The sequence below is a fragment of the Vanessa cardui genome, chromosome 20, assembly GCF_905220365.1.
Source record: "Vanessa cardui chromosome 20, ilVanCard2.1, whole genome shotgun sequence".
In the NCBI taxonomy this organism is placed as follows: domain Eukaryota; kingdom Metazoa; phylum Arthropoda; class Insecta; order Lepidoptera; family Nymphalidae; genus Vanessa; species Vanessa cardui.
The window spans coordinates 4,160,426-4,168,002 of NC_061142.1; the positions used below are offsets into that span (position 1 = coordinate 4,160,426).

Sequence of the window (7,577 nt, forward strand, 5' to 3'; positions counted from 1 at the left end):
TTCCTGACCAACACGAATACCGGATACTTTCCCTGTTGGAACTTCTGAGGACTTCTTATACGGACGACTACCAGTTACCCAGGTACATTCGAACCATTTCTAGGTTCGTCGGACCATTATCTGCGGATGCTTCACAATACCAGCTTCTTCTATTTGACCCTATTTAACCCAGAGCAGCTCTAATTTATGAACGATCAAGCTTTTTCGGACCAAGGGATCACTTTGGGTTTTCGTAGAGATTTTGGATCACTCTGTATCTTCTACCGTATTTATCGCGAAAATTGTTTCAAGCAATTATTTGGATTAATCCCGGCTGCTGAATTTTATTGATACCGCGCCACCTAGATGTCAGGAATCAACTGCAGCGCGACTTTTAAGGCTTAATCTGCCTCGAACAACCATTCTTTGGAAGCTCCTTTCCGCTGCAGATCTCCCGAACTGATATGACTTTGGAACCTTAAAGAAAACAGCACATACATTTCTCAAAGACAGGCAAATCATCTGCAAGCAAAGTACATTAGCTGTGGTAGTCCTTTCCATCAGATGACCCTCCTGCTCGTTTGCCAAATATGCTATAAAATACTCATCATACATTTCAACGCCAAACGACAATACCAAGTATTGTTGTATTCTGATTTGAAGTAAGCTAATATATGCATGTAAATCCCTTGTGCCTAGGAACTCTAAGATCTCAGTTGCGCGTATGAGGGTAATTTTGTTGTAAAAAAAACGCAGTCATAAACTTTATTGCCAAATTTAACCCGCTAATAAACGTTATAATTTATGGTTTTCAAAAAACAATAAAAAAAATAGATTTTAAAATAGATTTTTCGAACACTTAATAAAGAACAACTGTGAATATAAAAAACAAATGCCCCGGGTGAGGATCGAACTCACGACCTTAAGATTATGAGACTTACGCGCTGCCTACTGCGCTACCGAGGCGATGTGTTTACTTCGTGAAAAACAGTTCGTACTTGTATCACCAATTTGAGTTAACATGAAACAAACTAACATACATTAAGGTCATATTGATTAAAATATTAATAGTAATATAAGTATTAGTATATGAAATAAAAAATGCAGCTTACAAACCTATGCGGTCTTCCTGGAATTATCTTTGCTTGCCAATAAATAAAAGATAAACTATTACTGTAATAATATGTTCCCTGTGTTTAACAAAAGAGGCAGTTTAGACGCTTTCTGAGAATATGTTGTTGTAATCTGCCCCAGGAAAGAGTTACTGATTCTACGCAGTCGAGTAACAAATATAATAATAAATATTTGTTGCTATGACTAATGAAATATATCAATAATTTGTTAAAAAATATTCGAACACAACGTTGGCATGCGTATATTGATTATAAAGCAACTCATTTAAGCCGCTTAGAGTACCAGCGATTATGAGGCGGTAGCTGCATATAAAAGATATGGTTATGGTCTTGTTTTGAAGAAATCCAGGGATAGATAAGCTGAAAAAAGTTTCTGACTGAATAGAGATTTACAATGTGGCTGTATAAATATATAAAAAAATGAAAAACTTGCTAGCAGACGTTGTCAGTTTACACTACAGGTACTAGGTGTACCTATACCTGTCAACAAAACCTGGCATAGGTTTAGAAATCTGTAAAAATCTGTTGAATAATATTTATTACCGATAACAGTACGTTTCCTATAATGAAGAAACTGGCTATTAAATAAAATGTATTAAGGACATACATACATACAGCTGTTAGTCGATCATTCGGGTCATGAACTACTAGTCACTATAATCTCAAGCATGTCTACCCATTCTCGGACGCGAGTGGACCCGTATACCGCATATATAATACCTATATAACTTCAAAATAAGTTCACCTTTAACAGATGTTGCTTTAAATAGAAAAGTAAGTTAGTCATTTTTCTTTTCGCAATTTTGAAATCGCCTGGATCGATGTCGATTTTTGTCGCAAATTCTTATAAGATCTGCCACATAAAAAACCACTGAGCTTTGACCACAAAAGAGTATCTACTTAGTTTCATGTCGGTTCTTCTCAGTAGAATTAGCCAGTCGAATTCTGTCTAGGCATGAAACCCACGACCTCGTGAAAGTCGCGGGGAGCCTGCTAGTTGCGGGCTGCACAGGACCGGGCGTTGTGGCGATCTTTGGGGGAGGCCTATGCCCAGCAGTGTCCTACGTCTACGTCTACGTCCTTCGGCTGAAATGATGATGATGGTGAAATCCTTAAAGATATACCTACATTTGTGATTTTTATCACCTTTAAAATTATACTAAGTTCGAAACCTTATGTTGTTGTCCTTGGTCTAATGAACCCTCCACTTAAGACACCCATTGTAAATATACATTGCTAATTTGTTCAATAAGTGAGTCAATCCGTCGCCAGACAGGCATATGAATATAGTGCAGATTTAATTATCTGATCTGGAGAATAAAAATAGGGTCAACGTCAGTATAAAATCAAGTACAGCGACGAAAATCTTTATTTTCTGAACCATAAAAATCCTGTAGTGTTTGGCATCAGCTTTTCTGATTTAGTATTTACTACAGTAACAGTAACATCCTGTCCCACTAAGGAGATTCTGATTTAGTAGTAATTATCAATTTTCGTTGATAATATCGAATGTCATTTGAAACTGACACTGTTTTTCCATAGGAGTAGTTTTAGTAATTAGTAGATAGATAGATTTTGTAACAATCTATCGTGACGTTCAACATTTAATATGCCATATAATTCGTAACAATAAGTATTTCAAGTTCAAAGTCAAAACGACCTAAGAGACTGAAGTTGTTCGTTCAGCCATACATGTTAAGATTTATTATAAACAGGTGTAAGGCTTATAAAAAACCCTGTGTCCTAAATATCATCAAATTCTGTTCGATGGCCGGTTATCCGATGAAAGCGTCAAAGACAGACATACAGTCAGATAGTTGCACCCAAATTCAAACTCATTTATTCATATTGCAGCATTACGCTAACTTATTGATGGTCAAATTAAAACACTTCTTTTCGGAAAAAAAATGCTTATACTTGGCCTTATGCTTGTCAATGAATTACGCCACCGCATTACCGGGTATGCCTGTTTCGTATAAACGTCTTTTAAAACAACAAAACCAAATTCTGTTGTTCGTCTTGGTACGCCATAATATCACTGTAAAAGTCTTTTAAATTAAACATTACATTAAAATGCCTTTTGAACATGACTAGCGTAAGATTGTTGGTTGTAATAAATACAATTTTTCGTTTATTTTTTTCAAGCGATTGGTTCGTTTTTTTGTAACGTGATCAGCGATTTGCGATGGAGCATGACATAATAATTTTTCAACAATCAATCCACTTAAAGGTATTCGTTCCTAAGAATAACTAGGCAGGTTTCCTCACTATAACAAAGAAAAGAGACAATCGACTACGATTGTCAATATTAATTTAATAAAGACATTTTTTTCAGCCTACTGGGTTATATACACATATTATTCTTTATGCTTTTAAATAAATTGGTGTTCTATTTTTAAATTTAATTGTTCCATATTAAATAATATTTGCAATATTTATAAAAGACCTTATTATATTTTTCACACACAAATAATATAGTATTATATAGCGAATAGCTATATATTAGTCACTACATAGTATAAAACAAAGTCGCTTTCTTAATGCCTATAGATTTAAACATACAAAGGGTATGTATCCTTAAGTCTTAAATTACGCAATGGATTTTGATGTGATTTTTTTAGTAGATAGAGTTTTTCGAGAGGAAGGTTTTTGTATATAATACATAGACAATATAGTTAAGAAACACTGATAATTTTCGAAATTTCAACTGTGATGTCATTGCACTCGTGCGACCTCGTGCACACCCGGGCGGGTCGCTAGTATATTAGCTATTTCATTTAATATTTATTAGGGCAACACTAAAGGTAAACTAAGATCCTTATCGTGAACATTGCTAATCATAGACTTTTTATGTAGCTGTTAATACTGCGCAGCATGGATTCCCCGTGATGCATCGCTCCTTTTGCGCCGAGAAAGCGCCTCAGACGCCGCAGGGCCTCTATTTTTATTGCCCTTTTAATGTTATACTTCCAATCTCTCGATGCAGCAGTCTCCGCCTTCCAGATCAAAAAGGCATTTGTAAGAATACTCATATGAATGATTAATACGGCCTTTAAGCTAGAACTGACTAGATCATCAGCTTCCAATCTCGTTCTTTACGTAGCATACAAGCCACATTCCTTGTCGGTGTGCCGAGACTATCCTCTCCGTGGCATACAAAAAGTTGTAATATATCACCATAGTCGAAGTTTCATCCGCACCACCTATATATCCGAAAATCACAACAGCGCGAAACTTAAGACTTTTTCCGAATCGATACGACTTGGAAACCTTCTGGAAAAGAACATTCCTACTCTTTCCTTAAAGGCCGGCTCTGCAACTGCAAACACTCTACTGTTGCAGATGAATTTTGTAGTCGATAATAATGTTTGATGTGGAACTTAGAAGACTCTTTTTACCTCTCGTTTCCAAAGCAAACACGTGAAGTATTCCAGTCAAAAGTTGCTGATCTTGTTTAGCTCCATATACTATTAAATACTGGATCATATTAATTGAACCACAAGGTGACCATTATATACCTGAAAATAACAGTGTTGAGCAGTAAGAACTTTAATGTTTCTAATTAATAATTACCTAACATTCAGCCTTTATATGCCTGAGTGGACTCGAGGACCACATAGCCATTTAATCAAACCACCGCCTATACGCTAATGGCCAGTTCTAGCTCGCCTAACATTTTGACTCGCTAAGTGATTGGTTAGTGTCATATAGCCTAGTTGTCTATCATCTTTACAAGATAAAATATTACTGAAACCTACACATTAAATCAACCAAATCATTTTACTTTGCGTCTGAGAAATTAATATCAAATACTAACTATTGTTATGGGTATGAAAGCCAATTTACATATGTTTCGTAAGCATGTCTGTCTTTCAAAACATTTCTCAGAATACCGGAAACAGATGGATGAACAGACTATCCAGTCCATATGTAAATGTTCCCGAGAGAAAATCATAAGCATGTAAAACTAAAACATACTAATTAATTTGCGTACTTATAAGTGATCGTGATCTATACTAATCTATTATAATATTATAAAGGCATAAGTCTGTCTCTGTGATAAAAAAACTGGATCTCCAAAAAAGCACATACCCTTTTTATGTGCCAAACAGCAAACGACCAATCTAAAACACAAGCAAAGCAGCGCGAGATATCTAATAGGTACATAGCTCAAAAGCCCAAAAAACCACCTACGTCATAGTAGTGTCAAATTTTACGGAATGCTAAGAAGCTAAGTATTCTAAAGTCGATTTTTTTTGTGGAGGAAATCTCAAGATACCTTTCGAGTTTTTCCATTTGCAGAAACTGATATAAATATATTCAAAGAAATAATAACGGATCACGGCACTAGTTACGAAAAAAAAGGGATATAGTCTCAACAGACGTATTGTCCGCGCCTTTGTTGTATATTCTTATTATATTTAGTTTGATAGATTAGTTTAGTTTGGTTTAGTTTTGATTTTCATGCCGGCACATCAAAACTTTTTATCTCGACAACATTACAATAAATACATTGAGATTGCATATTTTAGTTGGTCAAGTTCTTGTTGTGTCAATTTTTTTTTCTTAGATTGTTGACAGTTGATTTTAGTGGGATTCTGGAATCCTAGATTGGTCTGAATAGTTTTCGATATCACATACGAAATTCTTCGCAAAACACTTTCCAACTAATTGATGAAAATGGCAACAATAAATTCTATATAAACGGCAAATTCAAATACGATCATAGTTTTACGAAATCATATATACAATCAGATTAAACATGTATGTATCTTGTAATTGTATACATAAGGATTGACTCAAAACTATTTTTTTCTCTTAGATTATAACGATAGCATTAAGCACCCTCACTATACGCACTACGTACGTCCCTTCTCGTTTGGACCACGTTTAAACATAAGCTTACGCTACACGTTTTGTTGGCGAAAAATTATCGTTCTAATAATAAGAGCCGAGATGGCCCAGTGGTTAGAACGCGTGCATCTTAACCGATGATTGCGGGATCAAACCCAGGCAAACACAAATGAATATTCATGTGCTTAGTTTGTGTTTAGAAATTCATCTCGTGCTCGGCGGTGGAGGAAAACATCACGAGGAAAGCCTGCATGTGTCTTATTTCATAGAAATTCTGCCACATGTGTATTCCACCAACCCGCTTTCGAAGAACGTGGTGGAATATGTCCCAAACTTTTTACTAGCAGGGAGAGGAGGCCTTAGCGCGGTAGTAAGAATTTTACAGGCTGTTGTTGTTACTGCTGTTGTGAATAGTATCACCCATCTGCCTGGCTAGTGTTTTAGAGAGTGTGAAGACCAAGGGAGCGCCCCTACTAACAAATCCTACTACTATTATAAAGGCGAAAGTTTGTATGTATGGATGTTTGTTACTCTTTCACGTAAAAATTACTGAATGGATTTGAATGAAACTTTACCACAATATAGCTTATACATCAGAATAACACATAGGCTACAATTTTTGAGGTTTCTAATGTGAGGTCGTAAAAAACACATTTTTTGTGCTTACATTGCAAACGCTGACTGAATCCTACAAGATAGATCAAAACAATGTACTACAGTATTGTACAACTTAAAAAGATCTACAAAAAAGTCCATTATGGTATATGTTGATCTCTTAGGAATAACCCACAATAACCATTTTTTATCCTTTACTTTGTACGTGAAATAATGGCTTATTTACGAAGCGATTTTAAGCGATTACTAGACTAGACGGGACGAACCTGAAGTCCACGCGAACGAAGTCGCGGGCATAAGCTAGTAGTTCATGAAAGTAAGAGTCGAACTTTCAATATAAAAACTCCCCTTACATCATCGTAACACAGTCCACTAAACTCACGCGGATACAATATATTTGTCTTGTGAAATATCATAATAAATAAGTAAAGGAAGAAACCCGTTTAATTATGTCATTTGCTAATTGGCCGAGTAATAATTCACTCGTTAAATAGGTCTTAGCGATAAGGTTGGAATTGTGCATTTTTCTTTAATGGATTCAAAGTCAATGGCGATGATTTTATCGTTAGGCAAATAGAAGGATTTCATTCTTCGCTTCCAGCTTTCGAAAATCGTTTAGTCTATAATAAATTTGGTTGATTTATTGAAGTTAAACAGATCAACAAATGGAATCTTAATGGAATAAAAGTAATTTCGAATTCGTTAAACAAATGGTGTTCTTTCATTTTTATTCTTAAGCTATTTTTTATAGAATATAAATTATTTATAATCTGGCTTATATTGTCATGTTGGGGAGTTTATATGAAATGAAAAAGTATCAAATCGGTTATAAAATTATGGTGAAATTACTTCATCCTATTTATTACAAAAGTTTATCAATATTGGTGCATTGATTTTATAAAACTGGTAAATGGACTGGCTTATCCTTAAGCTTAGTTAACTGCTCCGTATATCACCATTGCGCTACCATCTCCGTACCTCTGAGAGGTGCTTACA

The 7,577-nt window shown here is 35.2% G+C and overlaps 1 non-coding gene across 1 annotated transcript; it reads right to left on the reverse strand.

Annotated features, from left to right (window-relative positions):
• Positions 1-872: 872 nt before the first annotated feature.
• On the reverse strand, positions 873-945 carry Trnam-cau. The gene has a single exon. It is a non-coding gene; the product is annotated as a tRNA-Met (tRNA).
• Positions 946-7,577: the final 6,632 nt, after the last annotated feature.